Raw genomic sequence first — 14,159 nt, 5'->3', positions numbered from 1 at the left:
GCATCGTTGGCCTCTTTCGCCCTCACTCAGACGGCATCTACGCTCCTCCCTCAGCCCACCCGAGTCTTTTGGCCTCAGATCAAGGCCCACATCTGCCTGGGTCCCTGGGGCCCGAAGTGAGGGGTGACACATCAGGCTACCTCTACCTGGGGTTTCCCAGGGCTGAGGGGGGTGGGAGTTTGTGGGCCCCCACTGCTTTGGGTGGGTGTGCATCTACATCATCCCTCAGTGTCCTCACCCTGACGCACAGCAGGACTTGGACATCCTCTGTGTCTTGACTTGACGTCTATCCCCTCATACGAAGGCCCCCAACTCCCCGAGACCCGCTAGAAAGAAAATTTTCTTGTCTCTCTAGCTACAACTGTGTGTGGACTTGCAATGCTGACAGGCAGGAAGAGATTCTGTGGCCCTCACTATTGTGGTGTAGGTGGTCCCCTCAATTCTCAGGGTCCTCTCCTTGGTTCCTGGCATTACCTGGAAATCCTCCGGCTGCTCACCTGAGCCCATACTCCCATCAAGGAGGTTCCTCACCTCCCTGCCATGGTCTGGGAAAATGTGAGTGATATTCATCAGGTCACCATGCCTGAGTCTCCCTCCCAGGTCTGAGAGTAGGGATGAGATTCTATGTGGTTCACTTCTTTCTGGGTGGGGCTCCCTCATGTTCACTCGGTGTTACCACCTTGACTCTCGTTAGGAACCAGGCTTCTTCCCTATGTTGAATGAGGCCTCTCTCATTAGACCCAAACCCTGACGTCCCTGAGACCACCCTTGGAGGAACTGAGAGGGCAATTCAGCCTGAGAGCTCTAAACCTGGCTTCAAGGGCGAAGGCAGAGGTGGCACTTTGTGGGGTCTCCTCTGTTCTGGGCGAGTCGGCTGTCTCATTCCTCACATAGAATTTGTGCCTTGACATCGATCGTGGCCTGGGACTCCTCTTCTTCTGCTGAACCGGGCAGCCAGCCCTTAAACCAAGGCCCTCATCTCCCTCAGACCCCACAGGCAGAAGTTAGGGGGCACCTGAGCCTGCCAGCTCTGCCCTGGGCCTCCCGGGGTAACGGCAGGGGCGGCATGAGATGCAGCTCTCTCCACTGTGTATGCAGCAGTCTCCATTTCCTCACTCAGGATCTTCACCTTGACTCTGCACCCTGCCTGGGACTTTGCCCTCTGCTGGCGTGAGCCCGTGACCGTCAGAAAAGGTCCTCATCTTCCTGGGACCTGAGCTTACAGTCAGAGCGAGCCTCATTCTGCCAAAGCTGATCTGGGGCTCGGCTACGCCTGGTACCAGCAAGGGTGGGACTCTCCGACCCCACTGTTCTGGAGTTGGTGGCTCCCTCAGTCCTCATTCAGGACTCTGGCGTCCAGTCCGGGTAGGGTTTGGGATTCCTCCCTCCACTGACCCGAATCTACATGCCTCAGGCCGAAGCACTCACCTCCTTGAGTAGCTAGAAGAGAAGTCGGGGGCTCCACATCCCGGCTACCTTATCTGGGGACTCCCAGGTCTGAGAGCAGGGCTGCTGATTTGTGCAGTTCCCCGTTTTCACGAGAGGTCTGCTTACTAACACTGATGGGCCTACCTCTGCTTCTTTTAGGGCCAAGTCTCCTCCCTAAGCTTAATGGGGTTGCCTTATCTATCTATCTATCTATCTACCCATCCGTCCATCCAACTACCTGTTGTTTTACATTTCACACCCATTACGCATTTACTTCGTAACTGGTAGTTTGTATCTCTTAATTGTCCTCACCTAATTTCTCTCCTCCCCCCAACCACGTTTGCTCTCTGTATCTATAACTGTTTCTGTTCTGTTGTTTGTTCATTTGTTTTGTTTTTCAGCTTCCACGTGTAAGTGAAATCATACAGTAATCATACAGTTTTTCTCTGTCTGACTTATTTCACTTAGCGAACATAACACCCTCTTGGTCCACGCCCCCGCCCTTTCTTTTTGGCCGCACCATGTGGCATGTGGGATCTTAGTTCCCCTACCAGGGATCGAAGGTGCGCCCCCTGCAGTGGAAGCGAGGAGTCTTAACCACTGGACCGCCAGGGAAGTCCTGCCCCCTTTCCATAAAGGCCTTTCTCTACCCGAACGTCCCCTAGCCCCCAACCCCACTTCCCACCCCAGGCAGAAATGAGGGGTTCTCTCAGCCTGAACTCCTCTAGAGCATCGCACGGGTGAAGGCGGGAGGGGGCCCCGTGCAGTCACGCCTTTCGGAAGGAGGGACCCTCGTCAGCTCTGAAGGTCCCACTTTTCACCTGCTGGGGACAAGACTACACCCTTTGCCTAAGAAGCCGCCCCCTCTAGACAAAGGCCCTCCACTCTCTGAGGCCCTCCAGACGGCAACTCCTCTGGCATATAGGTCAGATCAGGGTCCCACGCTGCTGATGGCAGGCAGGGGCGGGAGGCGGGGGGTCACCTTTGCTATGGGGGGAGGGGGGAGGGAAGGTCCCTGCAGGCTACATTCAGGTCCTCACCGTGGCTCCGGACGAGTCCTGAAAACACACGCTCGGCAGAACAGAAGCCGCGGCTCCCGGTCGGGCTCCTAGCTTCCGAAGCGGAAGTCGGGGGAGCCGCATCCGGCGCTGCGTGGGGTCTCCGAGGGCTGACGGTAGGGGCGGGACTCTGAGGGGACAGCCACTGTTCGGGGTTCAGCGGTCCCTGCGTCCTGCCGGTGCCGTCTATCAGAGCCCGGGACCCCTCCCTCTATGGTCCCGGGTCCTCCAGCCTCCGAACCAAGCCCTCACCTCCCCGAGGCCCTAGCTGGGGGAAGTCAGGGCGCTGCTCCCACCATCTCTGCCTGAGAAGACGGGCGCCACCCTGTGAGCCTCCCTCCTTGGGGAAGAGACCCCCTCATTAGCAATGAGGGTCCTCACCTTGACTCTGGTTATGGCCAAGACGTCCCCCTCTGCAGAACTGGAGTCCGATCCTGCTAGATGAGGCCCTCCCCTCCCTGAGATCACACGGTGTAGTGGAATAACTGAGGACATGGAAAGGAGACGTGCCCCATGAGCCCGCCCCCAGCAAACTGGGCACTGGAGAATAAGCCAGAACTGCAAACAGTGCTGATTGCTTTGAGCCCCCCCGGCAAACCGGGGGCATGCGAATAAGCCAGAGCTGTGAACAGTCCTGAATGCTTTGAGCCCCCTCCCCCGCCCTCCCGGCAAACCGGGGGCCTGCGAAGAAGCATTGAGTGCTTTGGGCACTAATCCATGAGATGTCCTCAGTATAATCAGAGTGGTGGGAACACAAGGAAATGTCCTTGTGCTACTTCACTATAATCAAAATAATGGTGGGAACTTTGTGCTGCTTTTGCGCTCAAGGACGAAGCACGGCAGGTTCTCAAGAAAGCCAATTATTGCTTGTATAATTAATAAAAACACAGGTTGCTGCTTTGGCATTTCTGAAACGTTAAGAAAACAAGTCTTAAAGTGTAAACCTAGATAATGCTTTAATAAAAGCTACCACAGCAGGACAGACGGCGCTGTTTTGCCTGAGCGAGCGGCAGCCCTCTACTGCTGTACTTCGGCACAATTCATCTCGTGTGATGAGCTTACTTTCGGCCCTGTCATAAGATAAACTACAACACACGGGTGGAATGAGCGGATGACTCAGCGGTAGCTCTTCTGGGTCTCCCAGGGCTAAGACCTGTACAGAATTCTCTTTGGCCCCCTCTGCTTTTGGGGGTTCCCTCATAACAGCCAGGTAATTTTTTTGACTCTTGTTTAGGCCTGAGTTTTCTCTCTGTAGATCAGTGGCTGTCCCACTGGAGTTGAGTTGGGTCCTCAACTCCATGAGACTCCTCAGGGAGACTGAGGGGGTTCTTCTACCTCAAACATCTGTCCTGGGCATCCCGGGGCTGACAGCATTCGGGGGATTTGTGGGACTTTTCTTTTCTGGGGTGTGTGGTTCCCTCATTCTTATTCCGAGTCTGGTCAGATACCTGCCCAGCCTAGAGACTCCACTGTCTGCTAACTTGAGGCTGCTCCCATCAAATCAAGGTACTCCCGTTCTGGAGACCTCCAGCTGGAAGCCAGGATGAGCCGCATCCAGCCAGGACTGTTCTGGACTTCCAAGGGTTGATGGCCTGAGTCAGACTTTACAGAAACCCCCCTGTTCTGGCTGGTTCCTTCCATCATTCCTCATTCAGGGTCCCTACCTTCATATCTATCAAAGACTGGGACTCTTTCTGCTTATCTCCTTCCATTGTTTTTAGGCCAAGGCTCTTAAGTCCCTGAGAAGTCTGAAGAATATGTGAGGGCATGCTCAGCCTGACAGCTCTATCTGAGGCTCTCTAAATCCGACAGCAGGTGGAAGCCTGTCTAGGTGTGACTCCCTGTATTCTGGGGTGTTGGTCTTCTAAGCCCTCTAATATTGAGGCAATCCGCTTGGCTCCTGGCTCTTGGATTAAAGGTTTCCTGAGAAATACCTCATCCTTGCAAACACCTGAGCAGTTTCCCCTCTGCAAACCTTGGTCCCTGCCTTAGGAGCGATGTGAGATGGGGAAGCTAAAGCATAAGGCAGGAGTTCCAGACAGGTGGTATTGTATCAGGGGAAAAATACCCTGATATTTTCCTTCTCTTCACCAGCCAGACTCAGAGACTCGTGTAAATTCTATTATGACAGATGTAGATCAGGACGGTTTTGTGAGCCCCTGATCTCCTGAGGTTATCTGACACTGCACATGAAGATGATCAGTCACTGATCTTTATTCATGCCTGTCATTTACTTTGGTATCCATATTGCTCTGGGAATGTATTCCAACCCAGTAGCATGAGCACAGTTTTTCTTTTACTTATTGCCTGAGATGCATTTTTAAGAAGAAAGAGGAAAACTGAATATAAGAAACACAAGGTGGGCCTCAGCCTTGGAGAACTGGAATAGTGTGGGTTCTTGATTAATCCAGACCCAGGATCTAGTTTCAAACCTGTCCCTTAACAGCCATATGAATTTGGGTGCATTACTAAAACTCTGTGAGCACCGGGCTCTGCATCTATGAAGTGGGTTTGGCAAGCTCAGTCTTGTAGAACTAGTGAAAGGTGGTTAATATGTGTTAAGTGTCTGGCACAGTGACTGGCCTGTGTTGAGACTTCAACGTTGCATTTATTACTATGATTAATTTGGACCCCATGATACCACCCACTCTGCTGGGGTTGGTTTTTTTTTTTTTTAACTCCAGGAGAAGCCAGAAAATATGTGGCAACCTAGAACAAAGAAAACCCAATCATCCAAAATGCCAATTAGCAAGAAAAACTAAGTAATATTTCCCTATTACATGATAAATTATTCAATATGAGTACAAGATATACTTTCCCAGTTAGATACAACACAAACCCCCTAAGTCTGTGTCAAGGATCACCAACTTCCCTCCCTACAAGCAGCCCTTCCATCTAAACTACCCTTGTTTTCATTAATTTAACCATCACCAAAAACCCAGAACTCGTATAGAGTTTATCAGATTAAACACATGATAACTTAATTTGAATGCCCTTTTGATGGAGAGGGCTCTGACCCTCCCAGCCCAGTGCAAAGGTGCCCACTGGCTTCTTACCATCTTGCCTCAAAGGAGAATTACACTTATTTCTCAGAAACTCCCTGAAGACGATGTGAATGAAACATTTAATTTGCATACTGTGTTCTCCTGCTCTGGCACAAGAGCACAGGACACATCCCATCCCTCGCACAGTGGTATACTTGTCCTTCATGAATAGGCTCAGAACAGTCACAAGGGGGCTGATCTTCTGCATGCCCTTTACATAACTCAGCCTCTCATCTTAGGTGAGGTCCAGTTTTCTGAGACGGACATAGGAGTGGTGCACTTCTTTCACATCAACCTCAAAGACCAGCTCCATGTGCTCAGAGGCTCCCCTAAGGATCCCAGGAAGTGAAGTGCTCCTCATCATTTTTTAGGGCATTATTCACCAGGTCTGCCTTTGTGATGGGCTCTTTAACTTGATAACTGAGAACCAGGGAATTCACCACCAAAACCACTTTCTAGTCAAGAGTGTGTTGGGCAACTTGTTAGTGTCTGGCAAAGTGTATGGTTCTCTGACTTTGTTCCTCTATTTGACCACTGGAGTCCTGCTTGATGAGATGCCTATGAACACTCCTGACTTTGAGTCTTTGGGTCTCCTTGAGGGCCTGAAAGCACTGCTCATGCGTGCAGCACCACTGCTTCTGATACTGAGGCATGACAGCTCTTGTTGGTACCAGTAGGCAGGAGTGTGGGTAGGAGGCATGGCAATGGGCCACCACAGGCTAAGGAAGAGGAGGAAGATATAAGTGGTGTCAGCTGGTAAACTCAATTTTATTTGCTCTGATGAAGGCCACCTCCACCAGACTTTTCCTAAGGGCAGTGTTCTAGGGCCTCACAAGTCTCCTATCCTGTTTGTTCCACAAGTACTTGAAGAAGGAACTGAGAAGGCATTTCACAGCTCAGCCGGCCAACCCAGTTGGAGACCTCCCAGGGCTCACAGTAGGGCAGGGAGAAATGGGCTCTATTAGGTGCACTGGTATTAGAGTATTCCCCTCAGTCCTCACTCAGGGTCCTCACTGTGACTCCTAGCAGTTCCTGGGACACTCAGTCAACTGACCTGAGGCCATCTCCCTTCAGATCGAGGCCTTCATCTCTCTGAGACTCCTACAAGGAGGAGTCACCTCTGTCTGGGTCCTCCCAAGGTTGACAGCAGGGCCTTGACTCTGGGGGACACCCTCTCTTCTGGGGTAAGTAGTCCCCTCACCGCTCATGCCGGTTCTTCACCTTGACTCCTGACAGAGTATGGAATTCCTCCCTCTGCCTAACTGGGGTCATTCACCCCCTTCAGGCCTCACTTCCTTGAGTCGTCTGAGGAGAAAATAACACTGGACAAAGAAATATAGGACCTGTTTTTTTATTAACAGGATGTCTGGCAAACCTACCTGAGGGCGAAGTGAGGGTCCTTAGCTTGAAACTGTCTGGGCCTCCCAGGTCTCAGGGCAGGGGTGCAGCAGGCCTCTGAGGTTCCTCTCTTCTGGAGTTATATTATTCTCAGTTCATATGGGAGGTATTTGGAGAAATCATGGTACTCAGTGAAAAGCAAGTTTGAGGGCGTGCTAGGGACCTATTGGGGAGAGAGTGACAAAAATGACAGGTGGAACGTCAGACTGTGCCTGCATGTCTTGCTGAGACATTGTTACAGGAAATCAAATATACCCCCTAATCAGTGCTGGAGTGGTGTTTACATCAGTATTTTCAAAAACAGGGCCTGTGAAGTAATAATAGGTGCTCTTCCAAAAAAGGCAAATTATTTAAATAAAGTTGAGTAAGTTTTAGTTTCCGGTTTTGTTTTCACTGCAAGACTTCCCAAAGCCCTCAATATGCCAATATGCACTGAGAAACTCCAAGAGGGATAATACAACATGATGAGTTTTCTTAACATATTTGACCATGAAAAGCATGTCCTCCTGCCATTTTTTTTTTCACATCGAATCTCAGGACTTCAACACAGAACATTTTGGAGATGCTGTCTATGATGTTCCTGGCAGATCCTCAGCTTATGTTTTTCTGGATGTTTTCAGTTACAGTATAGTGGCCCATCCTGGGGCAAGAAGACTGGCCAGGCACATTTTCAAAACAAAATGGCTGCTTTAGTGCCAATAAAGATGATATATAAAGCACAAAGACCTTAATAAGTGACATGAAATATCAACTCTTGATACTTTTCCAAAATTTCAATTTAGAGTCAATAGGATGCAACCACACCCAAAACTTGCTTGAGATGCCGGATCATTGAGAGACATACTCTAAGGGTCATGTTAAATATAGGGCATCCTAAATTTCCCAAAGAATACTACTATGTTACAGCTACTTAAAGGAGAGTAGATGCATATTTTGTAAGTACCCAAACCTCCAGGGGGAAAATATGCTAGAGCTAGCCCAGCTGTAGGGGACCTAATCAAAAAAGGTGTGGGGCTTCCCTGGTGGTGCAGTGGTTGAGAGTCCGCCTGCCGATGCAGGGCACATGGGTTCGTGCCCCGGTCCGGGAAGATCCCACATGCCGCAGAGCAGCTAGGCCCGTGAGCCATGGCCGCTGAGCCTGCGCGTCCGGAGCCTGTGCTCCGCAACGGCAGAGGCCACAACAGTAAGAGGCCTGCGTAACGCAAAAATATAAAAATTAAAAAAAAATAAATAAATAAAGGTGTGACTACAGGGTAGGTATTCAGGCTCAGTGGAGAATGGGAATGTTTGGAAACCACAAGGGAGAAATTCTATCTTATAAACTGGTTTTACATAGTGGAAGTGGCAGGGGAACACAGTAATAAGGAAGCTACACAAGTGCCTGCAATTCATCCAAGTGGTACAGGGTACTGTGTCTTTCAAAAGACCTGATTCTGGACTTCTCCAGATGTTAGGATTGAGGTTATTGGTATTCTTTCTGCTATCCTTACAGTGTTTAGTTCAGAAACTGGTGCAGGCCATGTTCCTGCAGAAGACACACATAGTTGATCTGGGAAAGACAAAGGCAGGGAATAGAGACAGGGGCTGAGAGCAATGACCCAGAGATGCCTGCAGAAGTCTAGAGGAGTACAGCTAAAAACACACATCCGTTTTCCTCTTTACAGTTCAAATAAATTTAAAAACTAAAGCAATTTCCTAGGCAAAGCTATAATGCAAACCCAGCCTTTATCTTGTGATTTGGACTTAGGGTATACAGATAATTAGAAGTATGTTGATCTGAGCAAGTTACTTTCTTAAATGCTGTATTTCAAAGGATTTCAAATAAAAGAGAAACAAGATGGTGGCTCAAGATAGCGGACATTAAAAAAAAACAGCATATAAGTAACATATTTAGAGCTATATTAGTGCATCTCCTGGGTAATTTTAGTATTCATTAGTGTCTTCATCTCTCAGTGGAACAAAACTCATGACTGTCGTTAAAATACTGTTTTAGTCATGTACTAGCTAATTAATAAAGATATTAAATATAACCATTTCTGAAACCTGTGCCTCCGGCATGTATTTTAGCAATGCCTCTTCAATGGGATTTTAGTAGTTAAATATTTCCCTCTATGATATTTGGATATGTATATGATTTTAAAATATTATAAAATTATTCATCAGGGAACTGTAACAGGGCTTTGTGACTTTACTAAAAATCTTTTCATTTGAAAACACACCTTTAGAGTACCCACTGATATTGGGAGACAACTTCAAGTTTTATAATTAGGTGCTACCAAATACCATTCTTTCATTATAGAGCAAGAAACCCAGGTCAAAATAAAAACATCTCCATCAGGGGCTTCCCTGGTGGTGCAGTGGTTGAGAGTCTGCCTGCCGATGCAGGGGACATGGGTTCGTGCGTGCCCCGTTCTGGGAAGATCCCACATGCCGCGGAGCGGCTGGGCCCGTGAGCCACGGCCGCTGAGCCTGCGCGTCCGGAGCCTGTGCTCTGCAGCAGGAGAGGCCACAGCAGTGAGAGGCCCGTGTACCACCAAAAAAAAAAAAAAAAAAAAAAGATAACTTCTATGCTTTCTTTAGGTGGTAGCTTTTAAAAATCCAAGGAATTAGAAGAACTTTTTGCTTACAGAAAGGTGAAAAACTTACTTTCATTTTCAGGAAATCATGAAAGCATAAAACTCTTCTATAGAATATCAATGTCAATTAAGGATAATACATTACATAGAGTCAGAAGTACTGGTGTTTAGCGAGTTCACCTTTGAGAGACATTTGGCATAAACTAAAACTCTGCAGCAGGAGAGGCCACAACAGTGAGAGGCCCGCATACCGCAAAAAAAAATAAAAAACTCAATCAATGTTTAAGAGGATTATCAGTTTTTCAAAATTCCAGTTTAATTTTAGAAAATCATTCTTATGTTTCTTCTAACTGGTTTTTCCATTTCATTGTAAAAATCTATTCAAAAATATTAATGTTTAAAGTGATCGTTACAGAGAGGGAGGGAAGTAGGAACAGCACAAAGAAAAACAACAATAACAATATAATCTCCACTACTCAGAGACATCTGCTGTTATCAAACTATTCTTTCTATTAGTTACTAGGCAATTCTGGAAGACTCTGAAAAAATCTCAGCTTGGCATACACAAACCACCTAGTGAACAATGGCAGACTCCTACCACCTAGTTAGTTCTTTTCAGTTTGCAGATGGGTAAAGAAACTCAGCCCCAAGAAAAGAATGCTGCTCTTTTAATTATTCCTCCCTACTTTTCTTCATCGAATGACTATATACTGCTTTGATTACTGCAGGACTTTGTTTAAGCCATTGACAATGATTTTTCTTTTAAAAGAAGAACCCTACAGAGAAAATAGCTTAAAAATTGCATAGGATATTCAGAGAGCAAGAATAAACAGAAACAAAAATCCACCGTCAGGATTTGAATTTCAGGCTTCGTCAGCGATTGACGTGTAGAATGTAGAATGTAATTTTTCTCCAGACTTTAATATCTACTAAACACCCAATGACCAAGTGGCCTACATTTGTTAGATATTTGGTTAATGAGTTGGACTTAATGTGACATTTGCGACTGAAAGCTAGAAGTCTAGATCAACTGTCTGTGATCTTAAAAAAAGGGGCCTTAAGTTCTGGATTTTATCAAATGTGCATCCAAGTCCAAATCGATAGAACCAAGACTTCCCTGGCTTTCAGTACTCCACAGAAGGTGAAGACATAGGTAAGTTGTTTAAAGAACAAAATGGACTCCACACTAAGAGTAATGACAAAAAAACACTAAGGATTCAAAATCCAGATCAATATCAAATGATAAATAAAAGGTACAAAGATATTACAATATAAATGAATAGCTGTTGAAATTAAAGAGCACTGTTTTAAATTAGAGCTCTGTTTAAATTAAAGGAGATCTTTGTTAAATTCAGAGTCCATTCACATATCTAGAATGCACAATCATGCTGCTGAGAGTCATACAAGTGATGTAGGGGGAAAGTGGATTTGTGTGTTTTGCAGCGAGTGGGATGGGAAACGGGAACACTGGAAGTAAAACAAAATGACAGGATACTGGGGAAGCGGTGGGTTCTTTCCAGTCTCTCAGCATTAGCTGAGGCAAAGCAATGGGCAACAGAAATTGTGAGCCCTTAAAAAGAATGGGTACCATACCCCCATAATTGAAATCACTTGGTGAGTTACTGAGAATACAGATTTCTAGGCCCACTGTAACCCAAGAGCAGCCTTGGAATCGAGATTTTTTGTTTTTTTTTTTCTTCACAGAGAAAATTTTTGTTATTTTTTATTTTATTTATTTATTTTTTGCGGTATGCGGGCCTCTCACTGTTGTGGCCTCTCCCATTGCGGAGCACAGGCTCCGGACGTGCAGGCTCAGCGGCCATGGCTCACGGGCCCAGCCGCTCCGCAGCATGTGGGATCCTCCCAGACCAGGGCACAAACCCGCGTCCCCTGCATCGGCAGGGGGACTCTCAACCACTGAGCCACCAGGGAAGCCCTATTTTTAATTTTTTTAACATCTTTATTGGAGTATAATTGCTTTACATTTTTGTGTTAGTTTCTGCTGTATAACAAAGTGAATCAGCTATACACATACATATGTTCCCATATGTCTTCTCTCTTGCGTCTCCCTCCCACCCTCCCTGTCCCATCCCTCTAGGTGGACACAAAGCACCAAGCTGATCTCCTTGTGCTATGTGGCTGCTTCCCACTAGCTGTCTATTTTACATTTCGTAATGTATATATGTCCATGCCACTCTCTCACTTTGTCTCAGCTTACCCTTCTCCCACCTCGTGTCCTCAAGTCCATTCTCTATGTCTGCGTCTTTATTCCTGTCCTGCCCCTAGGTTCTTCAGAACCATTTTTTTTAGCCTCAAGTGATTCTGATGAGAAGCCGACTTTGGAGCCACACTGTTACCCACACTGATGTCTTGTTAGCACTTCATTAAGAAGTGTTAAACTTTTAGAAATTAAGGTTTTCCCAGAAGATGAGGTGTTTTTCATTTAAATTTAAACATATTAATGGGAAGTCTATAGATATTCTGGAACTTCTCTGAAATTTTTTGATGATCATATTCAAGTGCTGAGTTTTCCTCCAGTAATGAACATTTTTAAGCTAGCTATGGACATTTATTAAAATACAGGCCTCAAACTGTCCAAATTGTGACAGGATGAATAAAATAAGAATGTCTCAAAATGTTACTTGAAACCCTCCTAGGGCACTATTAATATCTAGAATTTTTTGGTAGGTGAGAATAAAAACAGGTTTTAGGTCACATATAATATTCTTCTTCCATTCCTTTTAAAGACTTCATTTATTTATTAACCTCTTTTCACTTCTATCCTTATAATTAAGTTTCTTTATATCCTCACACTTACAGTTGAAAGTAGTGTCTGCATGGGAGCATATGTATATGTATAGCTGATTCACTTTGTTATAAAGCAGAAACTAACACACCATTGTAAAGCAATTATACCCCAATAAAGATGTTAAAAAAAAAAACAAACAGCCAACCTAAAAAAAAAAAAAAAGAAAGAAAGTAGTGTCTGTAGGTTATGTGTAGAGGTTACATTTCATAGGTCACATTTCTGTTGTTACTTAATTGTTCATGCATTTCCCCTCAAATAAATTTCCAGGAGGAGGAGCACAGATTTTACTTCTTTTAATATGCAGAATATTTAAAGTTAGTATTTTAAGTGTAGTAGACTCTCAAAAATGACTTACCCAAAAGATGTTTTTCAACACTGAATTTTCTCAATTGAGAAAAGTATATATACTTGTGCTGTTCAACACAGTAGCCATTAGCCACATGTGACTATTTAAATTTAAATGAATAAAAATTAAATAAAATTTAAAATTCAGTTCTTTAGCTGCACTATCCACATCTTGAATGTTCAGTAGTCACATGTGGCTCTCATACTGGACAGCACAGATATAGAACATGTCCATTAATGTAGGAAATGCTATTAGAAAATGCTGATCTATACAAATTGTTTCTCCTTCCTTCCTCCCTCCCCTTCCTCTCTCTCTCTGATACAGAAGCGTTTCACTGCTCTAAAAAAATTCCCTATGCTCCAACTATTCCTCCTTCCCCCTTTCTTCAGCACCTGGCAACCACTGATCTTTTTGTTTCCATAGTTTTGCCTTTTCCAGAATGTCATATACAGTAAGTCCCCTACATACGAACCTTCAAGTTGCGAACTTTCAAAGATGCAAACGTATTATAAACCTATTACAGTACAGCACTATATAGCCGATTCTGTTAGTTGGGTACCTAGGCCAACTTTGTTGGACTTAGGAACAAACTGGACTTACAACGTGCTCTCGGAATGGAACTTGTTCATATGTAGGGGACTTAACTGCAGGTGGAATTATACAGTATATATAGCCTTTACAGATTGGCTTCTTCTGCTTTGTTTTGTTTTGTTTGGCTGCGCTGTGTGGCTTGCAGGATTACTTCCTCGACCAGGGCTTGAACCTGGACTCCCTGCAGTGGAAGCACGGAGTCTTAACCACTGGACCACCAGGAAATTCCCTCAGATTGGCTTCTTTCAGGTAACACTATGCTTGTTTCTGCCATTTTTTTTTCATGGCTTGATACCTCATTTCCTGTTATCACAGAATAATATTCTATTGCATGCATGACTGCATCACAATTTATCCATTCACCTACTGAAAGACATCTTGGTTCCTTCCAATTTTGACATTTATGAATAAATCTTGTATAAACATTCCTGTGTAGGTTTTTATGTGGACACAATTTTCAATGCATTTGGATAAATCCCAAAGAGCACGAATGCTAAAATATGGCAAGACTATGTTTAGCTTTGTAAGAAATTTCCAAACTATCTTCCAAAGTGGCTGTACCATTTTATATCTCCACCAGCAATGAGTGAGAACTCCCGTTGCTCCATATCCTCACCAGCATTTGATGCTGTCAGAGTTTTGGATTCTGGCCATTCTAATAGGTGTGTAGTAGTATCTTATTGATGTTTTAATTTACAATTCTCTAATGACGTATGATGTGCAGCATCTTTTCATATGTGCCATATTTGCTATCTGTATGTCTACTTTGGTAAGCTGATTAGATCTTCTGCCAGCTTTTAAATTGGGTTGTTCATTTTGTTGTTGTTGTTGTTGAGGTTTAAGTGCTCTTTATATGTTTTGGATACAAGTCCTCTATCAGATACGCTTTTGTAAATATTTTCTCCCTGG

This window comes from Phocoena phocoena, chromosome X (assembly GCF_963924675.1).
Source record: "Phocoena phocoena chromosome X, mPhoPho1.1, whole genome shotgun sequence".
Taxonomy (NCBI): domain Eukaryota; kingdom Metazoa; phylum Chordata; class Mammalia; order Artiodactyla; family Phocoenidae; genus Phocoena; species Phocoena phocoena.
Note: the sequence above shows the minus strand (reverse complement) of the source record.